The 17,702-nt window shown below is 41.3% G+C and overlaps 1 protein-coding gene across 1 annotated transcript in view; it reads left to right on the top strand.

Moving 5' to 3' along the window:
- Nucleotides 1-239: 239 nt before the first annotated feature.
- Nucleotides 240-17,702, top strand: part of LOC123758193 (uncharacterized) — a 256,842-nt gene continuing 239,379 nt past the window's right edge. The window contains exon 1 of the mRNA XM_069322439.1: nucleotides 240-377. The gene's annotated coding sequence lies outside the window, so the exon portion shown is untranslated. The remainder of the gene's footprint in view (nucleotides 378-17,702) is intronic.

Raw genomic sequence — 17,702 nt, 5'->3', positions numbered from 1 at the left:
AATTTTCTTAGATTAAGGACCTGCCCGAAACGCTGCGCGTACTAGTGGCTTTACAAGAATGTAATTACCATGCTATGTATCCTCACAGTCCCAATGTACCTACTTGTATATACAGTATATAAATTTGTAAATAAATAAATAAATAAATAAATTGAACTAGAACTTGAACTATATACGAAAGGGTTCGAGTATACAAATATTTTGTGTACTGAACCGAAGGTATTCGAACCGGTTATACACGATGCGACCAGTCGCCATCCGAGCCCTCGAGTGTCGGCACCCCTCAACCATCAACACCTGGCAGTAGGCGTCCCCATATCAACAACACATTGAATGAAGTTCTTGTTTGTTGGTGATCATCTAAATGGCTGCCATTTGTAAGTATTGTTCTCGCTGATGCGGTTTGTATGGCATGCCTGGAATGACAAGCCACTGGACTGGTTCGCCACCATTATAAAAAGCTTTTAAAGTGTAGTTTATTTATTATGCACCCCATACCCATCTTGTGGGCGGTAGTGGAAAGGGTTACAGAGGCACATACCTGAGGGCCACTAACCCTAATGGCTTCCACGAGGATAGGAAGCCGGTGGCTTGTCGAAGTTCCCCCATTTGTCTTGATCTTTTCCAAGTAGAGTTTAAAACTTAACTCATTCCAGAGCTAAGTCATCTCTCTTATCAGGAATGGTTAAGGGCCACAGGGCTAACTAATAACACTGCAAACCAGACATGACAGGGCAGATCTCATTGAAACTGTAACACAAACAAGGAGCAATGGTTTCAAGCTTAACAAGCCACAATGTAGGACTAAGAACAGGATATGTTTTTTAACCCACAAAGTTATAACCCATGAAATTGCCTACCCACTAAAACTGTAAATGCCAAGATTCTGTTGAATTTTAAAATCAAACTGTAGGAGATTATCAAGGCAGGTGGTGGTGAAGGGGGAGGGGGACCTTCAGCAACCCGCCGGCTTCCTGTCCTTGTCAAGGCCACTAGTGCTAATGGCCCTCAGGTAAATTCAAGTAAATTAACACAGTTTTGGCATTTATGGCTTCAGAAGGTAGGCGGTTGCATGGGTTTATAACCCTGTGGGTGAAAAAGTATCACCTGTTCTCTGTCCTACACTGTGGCTTGTTGAGCTTGAAACTGTTGCTCCTTGTTTGTGTTAAATCTGACCTTTTGAAGAAATTGTCAAGGTCAACATCCTCCAACATGTTCAGTATTTTAAAAGTTTCAATGAGATCTGCCCTGTCATGCCTGGTTTGCAGTATTGTTAGCCCTGTGGTGCTCAATCATTCCTGATACAAGAGATAATAATAATCTTAGACCAATAACCTTAGAAATCTAATACTAGACAACACACTGAACAAAAACCATCTAATTATCGCAGGTGATTTTAATACTGACCTCTGCAAAAATAAATTTACCCAAATTAAGGGCAACATTAAGAAACATGGAGCACTATCTCCCAAATATTAGGTTCAAAAAACATTTTGAATAAAAAACCAATTCTCCTGTCCAATGACGATGGTGTGCTTTCAGCCTCGGACACTGCTATTGAATTCAATAGGTTCTTTTCATCCTTTGGTACATCCCTTGCTCATGATATTCCATCCTCACTCACTAATATTAAAGACTACCTAACAGGTAAATATTCAGTCTCTGTACCTAGCTCCCACTACTTCCTCTGATATTAATGAGGTAATTCTTTCTCTTAAACTAAGTTAAGCACCCTTGATGAGATACCATCTCTAATTTACAAAAAAGCCTCCAGGTTCTAGCTCCTGCCATTGTATTTCTCTTCAACAAATCACTTGAACCCCAAACCTTTCCGGATATTGTAAAAAAAGCGAGAGTAACCCCAGTCCACAAAAGTAGTGATCTCACTGATAACAGTTACAGACCTATCTCAATTCTGCCAACCTTGTCAAAAATATTTGGAAAGCTCATCTACAAGCAGCTTTACTCATATCTTGCCAAACTCAATATACTTAGCTCCTGCCAATATGGTTTCAGACCCAATAAATGCACTAACAATGCACTTATTAGTATGATTAACTTGATACATACAGCTCTTGATAAAAATGAGTTCCCGGTTGGGTTATTTGTGGACCTACATAAGGCTTTTGACACTGTCAACCACCAAAACCTTCTTCTTAAATTACATCATTTTATTTATTTTTATATTATTAGAACAGTATTTAACTGTTCCTGTAATTGCTTATCTTATTGTATCGTGACATTATTTTATCTATATGCTTACTGATATTGATCCTGATCGAAATCTTCTGTCCCATATCCACACAAATCAGCACATTGATCATCATTATTACCCAACTCTACAATTTAGCTGGTTATAAAGCCATTCATAACTGCAGGCCTAATAAAAAAGTTGGTGGCACAGCAATATATTACAAAGATACCTTCATTTGCAATAGTGTTATTAGTGATAGAGACGACTATTGTGAATATACCTTTGCCAAGTTCTCCAGTAAATCCCTTAAATCCTCCCTGACTATCGGTGCCATCTATAGATTTCCTAATTCCAACATAGCTTTTTTCTCAGACAATGTAAGGAATCTTATCATAAATAACAATCTCAACAAAAATCACATCATTCTGGGAGGTGATTTCAATATTGACCTGGGTCTTCAAAACAACCCTCAAGTTGACTATTTCCGTAAGCAGCATGCACTCCTGTATGCTAATCCCCACAATCACCAAGCACACCCGAGTCACTCAAACATCTGCCACTACCCTGGATCACCTATGGACTAATATAACAGCTCCCCTTACATCTGGGGTAATTTATGACAGAACAACTGGCCACTATCCTACCTTCCTCATAGCAAACTTGGACACATCACCACCAGAAACCAAGAAACTCTCATTCAGGCTACATAGTGAATCAGCTTTAGGCAATCTCTCTAATGCACTTCACAATATTAACTGGGAATCTGAATTTAATAATTCACAGGATATAAACTCATCAACTAACCTCTTTCTCTCCAAAACTCTAAGCCTCTACAACACTCACTGTCCCCTCCTTACCAAACAAGTAACTGATAAAAGAAAAAATAACCCGTGGCTCACAAGTGGCATAATTAAATCAATCAACAAAAAACATGAATATGAAAAGAAATTTAGGAGTGGCCTAGTTTCAAAGGAAGTAGTTAAAAGGTACTCATCAGTGCTTACCAGTATCATAAGCAAAACTTTCATATTATGAGACTAGATTCAAAGAAGCAAAAGGCAACATGAAAAGCACATGGAATACCATCTCTAATATCCTAGGAACTAAACAACACTCCCACAACCAGATAACACTCTCTAAGGATGGCCTTACACCGTCATCTGACTTAGAAATGGCGAATGAATTTAATAGCTTCTTTTCATCGATTGGTGCTAACCTTGCAAGTAAAATCCCACAGACTCAGACACATATCAACACTTATCTCTCAGGCAGCTATCCAAACTCTTCTCCTTTCACCAGTCAGCCCGACAGATGTTGTGTCTATCATACACTCACTAAAAACCAAAGCTGGGAACATCAGTGAAATCCCATCCGTTGTATACAAGAGCGCCTCCCATGCCCTTGCGCCACCTATAGCTCTGCTGTTCAACAAATCCCTTGAGTGTCATACCTTCCCTGATATCCTTAAAAAAGCAAGAGTAACGCCAGTTCATAAAGGAGGTAATCCGGCAGACATAAACAACTATAGACCAATATCGAACCTACCCATACTCTCAAAAATATTTGAAAAAATTATCTACAAACAGCTCTACTCCTATCTCGTAAAATTTGACATTCTTAGCCCGTCAGTTTGGCTTCTGCTCTCAAAAGAGTACCAACGATGCAATTATTAGTCTCCTTGATATAATTTACTCAGCCCTTGACAAAAATGAGTTTCCGATTGGACTCTTCATTGACCTTAGAAAGGCCTTTGATACTGTTAATCACGATTACCTCTTATGTAAACTCCCATCATTATGGAATCCGAGGCCATGCACTGGGCTATATCCAATCCTATCATAGTGATAGACACCAATGTGTATCAATAATATAACCTCTCCCATTCTACCAATAACCATTGGAGTGCCACAGGGCAGCATCTTGGGACCTCTTCTATTTCTTATATACATCAATGATCTGCCTAATGTCTCTAACATTCTGAAACCTATTTTGTTTGCTGATGATACTACCCTCATCTACTCCAACCCCAACCCACATACACTAAATGATGTTAATAATGAACTAAAAAAAGTCCACTTATGGATGTCAACCAACAAACTAACACTTAACATAGAAAAGACCTACTACATCCTATTTGGAAGCAAATCTACAAATGCAATTCAGCTTTAGATAGACAACGTAAACATTAGCAATAAAAATGAAGGAAAGTTTCTTGGCCTATTCCTAGACAAGAGACTCAACTTCAGTACCCTCATACAACACATAACTAAGAAAGTCTCTAAAACAGTTGGTATACTCTCCAAAATCAGATATTATGTACCTAACTCTGCTCTCATCTCTCTATATAATGCACTAATCTATTCCTATCTCAACTATGGTATCTGTGCATGGGGTTCAACCACTGCAAACCACCTCAAGTCCATCATCACCCAGCAAAAATCTGCTATCAGAATAATATCAAACTCTGCTTTCAGACAACTCTCAGCCCCCTTGTTTAACTCCCTAAACATGCTAAACATAATCTCACTCCATAAATTCTCTTGTGTCAATTACATTTACAAAACCCTGTTCTTAAATGCAAATCCTGTTCTGAAACTCTTCCTGGACAGATGTAATAGGACCCATTATCACCACCAGAAATAAATATCTCTTTGATATCCCCAGAGTTAAACTTAATCTGTGTAAACACTCTATGCAAATAAAGGGACCCAGTTTATGGAACTCATTCCCTATTGAATTTAAAAGCTGTCCAACTTTTACATCATTCAAAATCAATACTAAAAAGTACCTAATTGCATCTTCATAGTTCTTCACTTTTTGCCTTAAAATTGCACTGTATCTATTGCTACCCAATCTCCCAACCTTTGTGTTCCCAATTTGAACATCTTTACCATTGTGATCATTGCTGTCTTCTTATATGTGCTGCCATTCTGCTGTATGGTGTTTATTAATCTTGTTTATCTGTATCTATTGCTACCCAGTCTCCCAATCTTTATGTACCCATTCTGAACATCTTTACCATTGTGATCATTGCTGTCTTATATGTGCTGTCAATCTGCTGTATGGTGTCTATTAATCTTGTTTAAATTACTAATCAAGCTGTCAATGTAATCAATCAGAGCTTTAATATAACAATGTGCTTTAATATACTTACTAAGCTCTCTCATCTCATTTTTCTCTTGCAATGTATCTTTATCATTTATCAATTCTGATAGAAATTACCTACCTAAAATTATCTGTTAGATTAAGGACCTGCCCGAAACGCTGCGCGTACTAGTGGCTTTACAAGAGTGTAAATACTGTACTATCCAATGTATTCTCGCAAACCCAATGTACCTTCTTGTATATATAAATAAATAAATAAATCATTATGGAGTCAGAGGTTACTCCCTGCAATACCTTCAGTCTTACCTTACTGACAGGCTCCAGTATGTTTCTGTGAATAATTCCATTTCTCCTACACTACCCATAAACATTGGTGTTCTACAGGGCAGCAGACTTGGCCCTCTCCTCTTTCTCATCTACATTCATGACCTTCTAAATGCCTCTCAACACCTCAAACCAATCTTATTTGCTGATGACACAACTTTCATTTTCTCCAGTCCTGACCCGCTTGCTCTAAATGTCACTGTGAATACTGAACTAAATGAAGTCCATCTTTGGCTAACTGCTAACAAACTCACCCTTAACATTGATAAAACTTTCCATATTTTGTTTGGTAATAAATCCTCAAATACAATTAATCTGAGAATAAACAATATACAAATCAGTAGTAAAGTTGATGGTAAATTCCTTGATGTCCTCATCGATAACAAACTGAATTTCCAGGGACACATTCTAAATATAGCAAAAAAAAAGTTTCTAAAGCTGTTGGCATTCTTTCTAAGATCAGATATTATGTACCTGGCCCTGCCCTGGTGACGCTCTATTATTCTCTCATCTATCCGTATCTCAACTATGGTATTTGTGCTTGGGGTTCTACTACCCAAAATCATTTCCGTCCTCTAATTACCCAACACAAAGCTTCTATTAGAACAATATCTAACTCTGGCCCCAGACAGCACTCAGTACCCTTACTTAAATCTCTGAATGTGTTAGATATTAAGTCACTGCGCATTTTCTCATGTGTACTCTATATATTTAAAACTCTGAATTGTAATGTCAATCCTGACCTTAAAAGCTTCTTAGAAGGTTGTAACAGAACCCATGGGCACCACACCAGAAACAAATACCTATTTGATATTCCAAGAGTACGACTTAGTCAAACTAGAAATGCTCTACAAATCAATGGACCCAGAATGTGGAATGACCTTCCCAATCATGTCAAAGGCTGTACCTCTCTCAACCAGTTTAAGATGAAACTAAGTACAGTACTACCTAATTAACTCCATGTAACCTACTGTACCCCTAAATGTCAACCCATGTCTTACTATTTTCAAACAATGCTGTTTGCTGACCAACTTGTATATTGGCTATTTTCTACCATGTTCCCCCCTTTTTTATTTTTTTTTTTCAACACAATTTATACTTTAAGCTCAATTACTATTAAGTTTTAGTCTAAGTGTTTTTTCCCCACCTCACCTTACCCGAAACGCTATGTGTACTAGTGGCTTTAGGTACTTAGGCGCTAGGCTTAGGCTTTAGGTGTGTACTAGCTCTATCTATAAATCAATCAGAATGTTTGTAACTGCATCTATGTATGTACTTTTCCTACATAAAATATTATTGCAGGTGATGAGTCACAATAAAGGGGCTAAAGTATGTTGACCAGACCACATACTAGAAGGTGAAGGGACGACGAGGTTTCGGTCCGTCCTGGACCATTCTCAAGTCGAAACGTCGTTGTCCCTTCACCTTCTAGTGTGTGGTCTGGTCAACAGAATATTATTATTATTATTATTATTATTATTATTATTATTATTATTATTATTATTATTATTATTATTATTATTATTATTATTATTATTATTATTATTGTTTTTATTATTATTGTTTTTATTATTATTATTATTATTATTATTATTATTATTATTATTATTATTATTGTTTTTATTATTATTATTATTATTATAGATAACTTGGCTCTAGAATGACTTTTGCTGCCCGGTGTTGCACTTTCTCCAAAGCAGCTATGTCCGTCTGTGAATGAGGTGTCCATGCCTGGACAAAGTAATCCAAATAGGAGCACAACAGAGATTTATACAGTTGAAACACTACCTTCTTTTCCTTAAAGTGAAAGGTACGCTTAATTATTCCAATGGTTTGATTAGCTTTTCTGACAGTTGCTACCTGTTGTGCAAATTTTAGTGGGTGATGGATTTTGACTCCAAGGGCCTATATTGTTGAATTGTTAAGTTTACCCAAATTGTCCCGAGGGCCACCAACACTAGTGGCCTCAACGAGGAAGGAAGCCGGCGGCTTGTCAAAGGTCTCCCCATTTGCCTTGATCTTTTCCAGCTGTATTTTAAAACCCAGCAGTGTTTTGACATTTATGGCCTCGGTGGGTAGGCGGTTCCACGGCTTTACAACCCTATTTGTGAAAAAGCATTGCCTGTTTTCAGTCCTTCCTTGTGGCTTGTTGATCTTGAACTCATTGCTCCTCGTTTGTGTTATATCTGACCCCAGGAACCAGGAGGCCTGGTTGACGACCGGGCCGCAGGGACACTAAGCCCCGGAAGCACCTCAAGGTAATCTCAAGGACCCTTTGAAGAAATTGTCCGGATTAACAATCTCTAAAATGTTAAGTATTTTAAAGGTTTCGATGATATCCGCCCTGTCATGCCTGGTTTGCAGTGATGATAGCCCTGTGGCCTTCATCCATTCCAAATATGAGATGATTAAACTGCAATGATATATGTTGCCCAGTGTTGTACCTTTTCCAGAGCAGCTGTGTCTTTCTGACGATGACGTTTCCATGCTTGGATACAATAATCCAGGTGGAAGACACACCAGTGACTTGTACAATTGAATGAAAACCTTCTTTTCCTTAACTCTTAAATGGCACGTGGCTATATACCATTTGACACCCACAGGCACATACAAAAAAAAAAAAAAAAAATCTTTTTTTCTTCCTAACCTGTTAAGTCGTGTTCCTTGATCACGGGGAAAAAAAATCAATTGTACTTACCGGCGATGTAATTGAGCCGAGAAGATGGGTGATGACGTCAGTTTGCATGTTCGCTCAGGCACGGTGCGTCCTGGAGGTGTCGCGGGCGGTCTTCAAGCAGCCAGAATTGCCATGAATTTATTTTTGCGTCATTATTTGCAGTGTCTACGCCTGTATTCTTTTCAATATTTGTCACTAATTGTGTTGCACATAATGTTTCATACACATAATGCATGCACATAATGTTATATTATAACACAGTTATTGTCAATATATGTTGCATACATCGAGTATACACATGCGCACACAAACGTTTTCCATTACGGCATTATATTATGTACAGTAATCACAATGTTCATCATTTTATATGTATACACTAGCACGCACTATGTACAGGTTTTTGCACTATTATTGCACTTTTAGAAATCTTGGAGTGAGTGGTAGTCGTTGAAGCAGTCGACAGCACACAATGCAACGCCACACGCTTCACACCATGTTTGCACCATTTTACGCTTCTGTTCTCTTCGTTTTGTTGTTTTACATACTATGCATGCACGTTGGCCTATTGCACGCTTTCCACCTGGTGGCAAATTCTTTAGTCTGTGTTGCTGAAAGGCATCTATGTGAGCGAGCCTGGGTGTTGCAGCATGCTGCAATACTTGGTTCATGATTGGTCTTCGAATGCCAGGGACTTCTTGACCAAACTTTGCTAATAACTGTGTTGCAAGTGTAAAAGCAAATGAACGGAAAATAGGTTTACGTCCAGTTTTCACCAGATACAAATTATAGCAGTTCAACATGCTCATGTCAACAAGATGGAAAAACACTTTTCATCCACTTCAATGTTTTCTGCACACACTCGATAGTGCCAATCATCATGTCAGCCTTATCAATCAAACGCATGTCGAGATTGTAGTCAAGAATACAATCTGGCTTATATACTGGTTCTCTCGTTACACAGTGCACCTTCCCTCTGTTCAACATTGTACCCTCATGAACGATTGTCAGCAGGTTCACTTCTCTCTTGTCTTTCCACCGTACCGAGAGTATTTGATCACATTTCCGTACCTGGCACTCGCCAACTGCAAGTCCACCGTCAAACACTGGCATTTCCCTTCTTCGTGCCTTTACTGTGCCAACCAATCCGGTTCTATTTTCAATCAAGAACCTAGCTAGCAATGGACTTGTATAGTAGTTATCTGTGTATAGGATGTGGCCCTTGTTCATCCATGGTGCCATCAGTGACTTCACCACACTACCCGAGAAACCATGTTCGTCGTTACCAGGAATGTCTACATCGCTAGCTGAATACAGAATCATGTGTAACGCGTATCCTGTTTCAGTCACACAGTACAAAGAATTTCAAGCCAAATCTGTTTCGTTTGGAGGGAATATATTGTTTGAATGAAACATGTCCTTTGAAAAGTACAAAGGATTCGTCAATCACCAACTTCTGTGCTGGTACGTAAAAATCTCTGAATTTTCCAATCACTTCATTCATATAGTGCCTCACTCCCTAAAGTCTATCATCCTCTGTCTGGTCCTCATTACTTGCAAAATGCACACACCTGAGTAGTATCTGAAATCTGTCTCGGGACTTATATTTCCCGAAGAAAGGTGTTGGAATAGTCAGATCTTTGCTCCAGTAATCTGTGAGAGCGTGTTTGACACAGTGTTTCATCAACATACATATTGCTAGAAATACATACATTTCACCTACATTGGTGTTTTTCCAACGTTGCAATTGTAAAAATTCTGTTATCTCTCTTCTAATGAGATGAGCCACATGAAGGTTCGTTTGGTGTACAATATATTCCATGAGCGGCTCATCATAGAATGCTGTAAAATAATCACATTCACTCATATCCTCTCCATTATCAGGGAAAAGCTCTGTAATCCCAATGTCTTTATTGTCAAAGGCAGGAATTCGGGGAATAAAACCAGCACCATCACTCCACACTAGTACACCTGGTGTCCTGCGAGACGCAAGGGGTGCAACAGGGGCACTACGGCGAGGAAGCGATGCACCCCGTGGACCAGGAGCTGAAGCCCGCCTACACACAGTACGGCCGCTACGTGCACGTGAGGTAGAAGCACGTGAACATGAGGGTCTTGGTGCCTCATGTTGTTCCATGCGGTGGCGCTTGGCTGGGCGAGACGCTGCTGACGCGACAAAATCTCGCCCAGTAACACCACTGGTACTGGCACCAGGCTCTGTAACACTATGTTCTAATTCCACTTCACTAAAACCAGAAAAAGTTAGCTTCCTCTGACTTGTCACCGAACATATCCTCAGACTCTAAATAAGCACATGAACTGTGTGGTCGAGAGTGAATTGGGGTAGACACTGGGCGAGGTGGCATGGGTGAGCGTATAGGCCTCGCCATGGGAGGCGGCTGTATCCCATTTTCACTGTCCGTGCTATCTTCATTGGTCAATTGTGTGTAGTCTTTATCTATATCAGAGTCATCAAAGTCACTTTCCTCACCATAGGAAAATAATTCACTGGTTATTTGCTCTTGGGTGAGTGATTGCGTGGGGCGTGCCCGAGAAGCTTTCGGCCGTGCTCTCGACATGGTGGCTGCTGGGTAACTGAGGCCTCCCACGCGATAGTAGCGTGAGCTGGATTTTTTTTCAAAATCGCGGCCGTTTACTATAGCCCCTGGGTAGCGTATGGGGACCCCATATACCCCGCGGGCCTTTCAAATCGTGCGCAGTAGTCCAAAGCATCATATGATGTGATGCGCAATTTACTGCAAGTCGGGCAAAACATCATATGATGTGATGCGCAATTTAAGTGTTAACCTTTAAACTGCGCATGGTGTATATATACGACAGGACCTGATGGTACCATGAGTTAAATTTTTCAAACTTGTTCTAACATTTTTCATTTTTTGTGCATAATCTACTAATCAAATACTCCAACTTTGTAATGATCTCCAGTGTAACTTGAAAAACAAGAAAATTAAAAATAATTTTAAAATTAAATACTGTCTCCACTCGATCATCCGGACTATATGGGAAGGACCCCCAGCCGGATTATCACATTTTTCGGATAATGGTACTTTTTCACCTACGAGTCCAAAAGTGACCATTTCCAACTATTTTTATACTACAAACAACATAATTTGAATTGCCTTGCCACATACAATTATTAAATATTCAACTAGAAACCTCAACTTACCTTGTTGGTGTTCGTCTCCTTGATTGATGCCACACATCTTGAAGTTAAAAATTCTTAACAATTTACGTAACCTATACTAACACAACACTAAAATTAACACTTAAAATTACTGTACAGTTCATTAAGCTAAGTTAGTTTTGACTGCCAGCTGCTGAAGCCTCACTGGTTGAGGGCATTTGGGTTGCCTGTGAGGCCTCACTTGTTGAAGGTGCTTGCTTGCACCTCACTTGTTGAAGCGCTTGCATGCCCTCACTTGTTGAAGGCGCTTGGCTTGCCTGTGATGCCTCACTTGTTAAAGGCGCTTGCTTGCGCCTCACTTGTTGAAAGCGCTTGGCTTGCCTGTGGCGCCTCACTTGTTGAAAGCGCTTGGCTTGCCTATAATGCCTCACTTGTTGAAGGAGCTTGGCTTGCCTGTGGCGCCTCACTTGTTGAAGGCGCTTGGCTGCCTGTGACGCCTCACTGTTTGAACAACACGTAACTTGTCTTTAATTGCTAGGACAATCTTCTTCCTCTTAACACTTCCAGAACGATTGATGCTGCTACCAGACATATTCTTGGCCAAAAATGTTCAAAATTACTATGAAAATTAAGAAAGTTATTTAAAAAAATATTTCACTAATGGCGCAACACTGTGAGGCCGCACTGGTTGAGGCGTATAACTGTGACTTGTCTTTAATTGTTAGGACAACTTTCTTCCTCTTAACACCTCCAGAACGATTGATGCTGCTACCAGACATAGTCTTGGCCAAAAATGTTCAAAGTTACTATGAAAATAAAAAAGTTATTTAAAAAAATATTTCACTAATGGCGCAGCACTGTGTATAACACGAGGGACGGACGCACATGGGTTGACCAGTGTTGGACAGGTCCACTTGGGGCAGCCATAACGCGTTATGTAGGCCGCCAGGAGGAAAAAAATTCACAATATTTTTTAAGGAAACTTCAGCCTGTGCACAATGCTTTTAGGAAACTTATTTATTTGTTATTACATAATTACTAGTAGTTATTTTATTTGTTTTTGGCTATGATTAATTGTTCTAAAATTAATGGTAATTCCTGTACCCAGGTAGTCCCTCCTGACACACCCCTCCCACCCTCACAACACCACCCACCCACCCCACCCCCACCTACACCATGCGCCTCGAGTCTCGGGCAGACGGGATTAATACCGTATGGCCTGCCTCATGTTTTCATATACGGACAAAGGCACGATTATCTGGGGGACTGACCGGATAGTGTAATTTCTGCAGAAAACCTGCTTTAATCCGGTCCCTGTGGCTATTTTGGCCGAATATTGTGATAACTTTATCCGTTCACGATTTTGGCCGTATAAGGGCGTTTTTCGGATGTTCGAATCCCGGATAATCGCGGGGTTACAGTATTTAAAATTTTAGATTTTCAGATCAGCTGCAAAAATATTAAATACAGAGCACCACTTGGTTTCCGAACTTTAGTTATCCGAAACTTCCAGTTTCCCGATTGGGGTTGGGGAGTCATGCTACCCGAACAAAGTTCGGGTAGGAAGGGGTCCGCCAAGCGTCACGCCGGCTTGTTGTGGTGGGTGGGAGATGGTCCAGTTTGCCCACTGTGACTTCACAGATTCACGGCCTATTATTCCTATTATTTTGAATTGCCATATGGCTGGAATGTTCATTCTGTGCTTTTGTTTTACATATCTGCACAATCAAGAAACATCTGTGCACCATGTTGGCTCCAAATGCACGCATTGCGTCAGTGATGGCTGACTGGTGGGTGGATGGACGATGGAGCTTAGGTGGGAGGCAGTATGAATGAGGGGGGGGGGGAGAATCAGTGAGAGAGAGATGCTAGGAGGGAGGGGGAGGTAGGGAGAGATGTTAGGAGGTAGGGAGAGATGCTAAGAGGGAGGGGGAGGTAGGGAGAGATGCTAGGAGGTAGGCAGGAAGGGATGGAAGTAGTGAGAATTAGGGAGGGAAAGGCAGGCTGGCAGGCAGGCACAGGCAGGCAGGCAGGCAGGCTAGCTTGCAGGCAGGCTGGCAGGCAGGGAGTGAGTGGTAGTCACGCGGTTGAACCGCATGACCTTGAGAGATGGGATGTAGGGGGGTGGGTGGTTTGTTGGTGGTGGGGGTGAGACCGGCTCATTCCCGAAGATAAGCCTAACACACACTACCCGTTAGCATGATGGCAGGGAGGGAGGCAGGCTGGCAGGCTGGGAAGGAGGCAGGTAGGCTCTCTGGGAAGGAAGCAGGCTGGCAGGCTGGGAAGGAGGCAGGCAGGCAGGCTGGGAAGGAGGCAGGCAGGCTGGCTGGGAAGGAAGCAGGCTGGCAGGCTGGGAAGGAGGCAGGCAGGCTGGCTGGGAAGGAAGCAGGCTGGCAGGCTGGGAAGGAGGCAGGCAGGCAGGCTTGCAGGCTGGGAAGGAGGCAGGCAGGCAGGCTTGCAGGCTGGGAAGGAGGCAGGCAGGCAGGCAGGCTTGCAGGCTGGGAAGGAGGCAGGCAGGCAGGCTTGCAGGCTGGGAAGGAGGCAGGCAGGCAGGCAGGCTTGCAGGCTGGGAAGGAGGCAGGCAGGCAGGCTTGCAGGCTGGGAAGGAGGCAGGCAGGCAGGCAGGCTTGCAGGCTGGGAAGGAGGCAGGCAGGCAGGCTGGGAAGGAGGCAGGCAGGCAGGAAGCGATATATGGGTGTTGAAGTGAACCATGAACCACGTGACCTTTAAGTGTAATTACCTAAGTGTAATTACCTAAGTGTAGTTACAGGATGAGAGCTACGCTCGTGGTGTCCCGTCTTCCCAGCACTCTTTGTCATATAACGCTTTGAAACTACTGACGGTCTTGGCCTCCACCACCTTCTCACTTAACTTGTTCCAACCGTCTACCACTCTATTTGCGAAGGTGAATTTTCTTATATTTCTTCGGCATCTGTGTTTAGCTAGTTTAAATCTATGACCTCTTGTTCTTGAAATTCCAGGTCTCAGGAAGTCTTCCCTGTCGATTTTATCAATTCCTGTAACTATTTTGTATGTAGTGATCATATCACCTCTTTTTCTTCTGTCTTCTAGTTTTGGCATATTTAATGCTTCTAACCTCTCCTCGTAGCTCTTGCCCTTCAGTTCTGGGAGCCACTTAGTAGCATGTCTTTGCACCTTTTCCAGTTTGTTGATGTGCTTCTTAAGATATGGGCACCACACAACAGCTGCATATTCTAGCTTTGGCCTAACAAAAGTCATGAACAATTTCTTTAGTATATCTCCATCCATGTATTTAAATGCAATTCTGAAGTTAGAAAGCATAGCATAGGCTCCTTGCACAATATTCTTTATGTGGTCCTCAGGTGATAGTTTTCTATCTAGAACCACTCCTAGATCTCTTTCTTTATCAGAATTCTTTAAAGATTTCTCACATAATATATAGGTTGTGTGGGGTCTATGTTCTCCTATTCCACATTCCATAACATGACATTTATTAACATTAAATTCCATTTGCCAAGTGGTGCTCCATATACTTATTTTGTCCAGGTCTTCTTGAAGGGCATGACAGTCATCTAAATTTCTTATCCTTCCTATTATCTTAGCATCATCAGCAAACATGTTCATATAATTCTGTATACCAACTGGTAGATCATTTATGTACACAATAAACATCACTGGTGCAAGAACTGAACCCTGTGGTACTCCACTTGTGACATTTCTCCATTCTGATACATTGCCTCTGATTACTGCCCTCATTTTTCTATCAGTCAGAAAATTTTTCATCCATGATAGAAGCTTACCTGTCACCCCTCCAATATTTTCCAGTTTCCAGAACAACCTCTTATGTGGAACTCTGTCGAAAGCCTTTTTTAGGTCCAGATAGATGCAGTCAACCCAACCATCTCTTTCCTGTAATATCTCTGTGGCTCGATCATAGAAACTGAGTAAATTCGATACACAGGATCTTCCAGATCGAAAACCATACTGTCTGTCTGATATTATATCATTTCTCTCTAGGTGTTCTACCCATTTAGTTTTGATTAGTTTTTCCAATACTTTCACTATTACACTTGTCAATGATACAGGTCTATAATTGAGGGGGTCTTCCCTGCTGCCACTTTTGTAGATTGGAACTATGTTAGCCTGTTTCCACCCGTCTGCTACGATTCCTGTACACAGGGATGCCTGAAAGATCAGGTGAAGTGGAATGCTGAGCTCAGATGCACATTCTCTCAGAACCCATGGTGAAACGCCATCTGGGCCAGCTGCTTTGTTCTTACCGAGCTCCTTGAGCATTTTTTCCACTTCGTCTCTAGACACCTCTATGTGTTCTATGTTGTTCTCTGGAATTCTTATTGTATCTGGTTCCCTAAAGATTTCATTTTGTACAAACACACTTTGGAACTTTTCGTTTAGTGTTTCACACATTTCCTTTTCATCTTCCGTGAATCTATTTCCCATTTTCAACCTCTGAATATTATCCTTTACCTGCAATTTGTTGTTTATGAATTTATAGAATAGACCTGGTTCTGTTTTACATTTGTCCGCAATCCCTTTTTCAAAATTTCTTTCTGCCTCTCTCCTCACTGCCGTGTAGTTGTTTCTCGCATCTTTGTATCGCTGGTATGTTTGGGGGTTCGGCCTCTTCCTGTATTGATTCCATTTTTGTGTCTTTCGGTCTCTAGCCCTCTCGCAATTTCTATTGAACCAATCCTGTTTCCTAGTTCTGCATCTCTGTTTTGGTATAAATTTTTTTGTGCCTTTATCATATATTTCACAAAACTTGCCATACATCTCATTCACTTCCTTGCCTAGCATCAAGTCTGTCCAATTATACTCACTAAAAAAATTTCTAAGGTCACCATAATGTCCTCTCCTGAAGTCTGGTTTTTCAACTGCTTCAACCTCCTTATTTTCTTCCAGCTTATAACGCATTGCATACTTTATTCCCAAAAAGACATGGTCACTTTTACCCAAGGGAGGAAGGTACTGAATGTCAAATATCTCTTCCTCCTTCCTGGTAAATATCAAATCTAGCATGGAGGGAACGTCCCCTTCCCTCATCCTCGTAGCTTGTTTAACATGTTGATACAAGAATGTTTCCAGGATGAGGTCTACAAATTTACAGGTCCAAAAATCTTCTGTTTTAGCTTCATATGCTTCCCAGTCTATGGATTTCAAGTTGAAGTCACCGACTATCAACAGTCGTGATCTATCGTTATCCGCTCTCGCTATAATCTCTCTCATTATTGTTATAAGACCTTCACGTTTACTATCTAGCTCCTCCTTTGACCATGTGCTGCTTGGCGGTGGACTATATGCATTTATCATCATTAGTTTATCATCCTCATAGCAGATCTCTAGTGCTATTATGTCAACTTCTTGTGGATTGGCAGTCATTATTTCCTTCACCTTTAGGTGTTCTTTTACCAGCACAGCAACGCCACCGCCTTTCCTAATTTTTCTGTCCCTTCTCCAAATTGAGTAGCCCCTTGGGAATATGACCTCATTTAAAATTACATCTTCAAGTTTTGTCTCCGTGAGTGCAACAATGTCTGGTGTCTGCAGCTGTATTACATCACTTAACTCCAGTATCTTCGATCTCACTCCATCTATGTTGGTGTATGCAATCTTCAGGAACTTGTTCCCCCTCTCCTTATTCTTCACTCCCCCTCTCTCTATTGATTTTGTTGGTTTGCCTTTATGTACCACTTTACTGGTTTGCCTACCCCTATCACTTTGTAGAAAAAAGAATTTATTTCTTCTTCATTCCTGCTCTCATTTAAATGTTTTGCCTCGGCGAGGTTCAGTTTCAGCTTCTCTCTATCTTCTTTTGAAAGATCTCGTCTTAACGACCACCCTTTCCCATCCTCATCCCTTTGCAATTTTCTAGCATTCCTTAGTACTTCTTCCATCTGTTTGGCACCGTTTAGGGTGATCCTCAAAGGTCGATCTTTCCCTTTTACGTACCTGCCTATTCTCCTGTAGTCGCACACATTCTCTTGTGTGTGTGTGTGTGTGTGTGTGTGTGTGTGTATGGGTTTGGGGTGGGGGGAGAGGGGGAGGTGTATCGGTGGTGGGGGAGGGACCGGCTGACTCCGTAAGCCTAACCACACTCCACAGACCTGTGACCCAGATTTGTTTCTTAAATGTACAGTACATCATCGTATATTTTAGGCAGGATGTGCCTGCAGGCTGGCAGGATGTGCCTGCAGGCTGGCAGGATGTGCCTGCAGGCTGGCAGGATGTGCCTGCAGGCTGGCAGGATGTGCCTGCAG

This window comes from Procambarus clarkii, chromosome 11, assembly GCF_040958095.1.
Source record: "Procambarus clarkii isolate CNS0578487 chromosome 11, FALCON_Pclarkii_2.0, whole genome shotgun sequence".
In the NCBI taxonomy this organism is placed as follows: Eukaryota; Metazoa; Arthropoda; class Malacostraca; order Decapoda; family Cambaridae; genus Procambarus; species Procambarus clarkii.
Note: the sequence above shows the minus strand (reverse complement) of the source record. Positions and strands in the feature narration are given on the sequence as shown.